This window comes from Bos javanicus, chromosome 10 (genome assembly GCF_032452875.1).
Source record: "Bos javanicus breed banteng chromosome 10, ARS-OSU_banteng_1.0, whole genome shotgun sequence".
NCBI lineage: Eukaryota > Metazoa > Chordata > Mammalia > Artiodactyla > Bovidae > Bos > Bos javanicus.
In genome coordinates this window covers 59,411,434-59,414,258 of record NC_083877.1, presented here as the reverse complement: position 1 = coordinate 59,414,258, position 2,825 = coordinate 59,411,434, and the positions used below count along the sequence as shown (strand labels likewise).

The window sequence follows — 2,825 nt, the reverse complement described above, 5'->3', positions numbered from 1 at the left end:
CGCCCCTTGCTTTCTCCTTTCTCTTAGTAAGAACATACCAAGTTTGCAATCTAAGGGAGCTTGGGACAGCTCCCTAATTCCAAACCAGTTATTAACAGTGGACCTTTAAGAATACATAATATAGAGTGTGACACAGTTTAAAAGCCCCATCATAAAGTGTGTGGAGGAAAGAGACCAGATTTTATAAGCACTCCTGGTTAAAGCAAGACTTGAATCAAAGAAAGGCCTTATGTGGGATCTGGGTATTTACATTCCCTTTATTCTCCATCACCTACCCATCCTGCAAATAAAAATCACCATACTTAGGCAAATCTAGACTTACCTATGCTTAAAATAACCCCATCTGACTAGCCTACAGAGTGGGTCATGTGGGGTAGACTTTTAACTCCATGGTGTACTTTCCCTGCCCCTGGATTTCTGCAACTCTGGGCCAGAAAAACCTAAGATGACAGAGTAAGAGCACAAACTCCAGTTTTATCCAGAGAGCTGAACTTTGACCTAGCAAGAATATACTGAGTCACCAGAGAAGCTATAACATATTTGATTCTTTTTAAAAAATATTAGATGCTTGAACCTTAAGAGTTGGAAAACCAAAAAATGAGAAACTGAGAATTTCAAGTAAGAGTGAGAGAATACCTACAGATTATTTAAGGGCATAAACTCAAAAATGCCCCTGCCTAACCTATTGAGAAGGCTTTCAGTAGGATGAAAAGGTGAGAGCTGCCTTTTCCCCTGGCTAACACATCTCTCTGGCAGCAGAAAATTAATAGCCGGGGTAAGGTATTATTTGGGACTTCCCGGGTAGCGCTAGTGGTAAAGAACCCACCTGCCAATGCAGGAGACAGAAGAAATGCAAGTTTGATCCCTGAGCTGGGGAGATCCCCTGGAGGTGGGCATGGCAACCCACTCCAATATTCTTGCCTGGAAAATCCCATGAACAGAGGAACCTGGAGGGCTACAGTCCATGGGGTCGCAATGAGTTAGACACTACTGAAGTGACTTAGCACACAGCACGAGGTATTATTTAGTAAAGAACTGAAGCCCATACCTTGATTTAAATTTAGATATTTAGTTTTTCACATGTACTAAAACCTGATTTTTCCATCCTTCTGCCATCTGTATACATGTGCACAAGATCTAGAAGGAAGTACTCAGGTATCCCTCTTCCCCTTGAGCTCTTCAAATGAAACTCATTTTGCTTTTCCCCTCCCCAACTTTTTTATCTTTAGCAAGGTACCGCCTTTTGTAAATAGTCCAGGCTCAAAACTTTATCTTCATTTTTCTGATTTAGTTTTTATTTCATAATCCTAAACTTAATTCTGCAATCCAACTAGACTAGGAGGGAAATAAGGAAACTATAGAACCCAAAAAGCTGCAGCACATGAATAGATGTTGAGTATTTTCAAATAGCACAGAGATTATAGGATGGAGTGAAGAGATGAAGTTGGTGGGGTACACTCCTGAGCTACAGAAGGAATGGTACAGAAGCTAAAACACGAGTCATTTATCGGAGTTGTTCATTTGTGCATGCATGTTAAGTCACTTCAGTCGTGTGTGACTCTTTGTGACCCCATGGACTGTAGCCCGCCAGGCTCCTCTGTTCATGGGATTTCCCAGGCAAGAATACTGGAGTGGGTTGCCGTGCCCTCTTCCAGGGGATATTCCCAACAGAGATCAAACCTGCGTCTCTTATGTCTCTGCACTGGCTGGTGAGTTCTTTACCACTAGTGCCACCTGGGAAGGCCGAGTTGTCCACAGTCAGCATTAAAGAGCTTCTTGGTGGTTCTGCCATTCCTGGACCATAGCACTCCATGGCTTCCACAATATTCATGTCCTCTTCTGCCTTGCCAAAGACCACAGTTTTGCCATCCAACCATTCAGTTTTGACAGTGCAAACTGGGAACACTTTGTGTCGGATCCAGCATTTGCCATGGACAAGATGCTAGGACCCATGTGCTTCGGGATGAGACTCTCATCATCATATCTCTCCCCACAGATGGATTTGCCATTAGTGCCATTATAGTGTGTGAAGTCACCACCTGGCACATAAAGCCCACAATCATTCACAATCTTTTCACAATCTGTGAAAGCAGGAACCTTTTTAATGAAGTCCTTTCTCCCCAGTGCTCAGAGTATGAAAGTTTTCTGCTGTCTTTGCAACTTTGTCTACAAACAGCTTGAAAAAGACATGGTCCAAGGGCTTACCATGCACAGCGTTATCAAAGAAAACAGCGGAGTTGACTGGCTGGGAGGTGATAGTGTCTGCAAAGCCAAACTTTCTTCATTCTTTAGTGCAAATTGCTTGTCGTCCTGGAAAGGAACCTCTTTTGCATTTTAACCTTTATCTTCACAAGTAAGGACTTCAACTCAAACGACTCTACTATATTTCCTTAAGATGACTGAGTCTTATTGCCCTCTTTGAATTTAACCTTTCCTGTCTGCCCCGACTATCTTGCCTGACTTTCATTGTGATCGTCTTCAAATATTGCTTTCATCTTGAGACTCCTCTGAGAATTACCCTACAGAGTTTCTAGGCCCTATCCAACCCTGGGTTTGAGCAGGCTTGTGGACAAGGATGATAGCATGTGAAAATACTTAGCATCATCCCTGGCATATAGCAGGCACTGTTGACTTCTTTTTCTTTTTATCAAGCTAGTTTCTTTACTGTCCCAAAGACTACCAGTGGTAGTCCGAGGCCTACCTTGGAGATATTGCAGATTTGGTTCCAGACCATCACAATAAAGTAAATCACATGAGTTTTTTGGTTTCTCAGTGCCTATGAGTTATATTTACACTATCCTGTAGTCTATGAAGTGTGCAAAGCA

The 2,825-nt window shown here is 42.5% G+C and overlaps 1 pseudogene; it reads right to left on the bottom strand.

Moving 5' to 3' along the window:
- Positions 1 to 1,179: 1,179 nt before the first annotated feature.
- On the bottom strand, positions 1,180 to 2,495 carry LOC133255235 (peptidyl-prolyl cis-trans isomerase A-like; annotated as a pseudogene).
- Between the last annotated feature and the right edge of the window lie 330 nt (positions 2,496 to 2,825).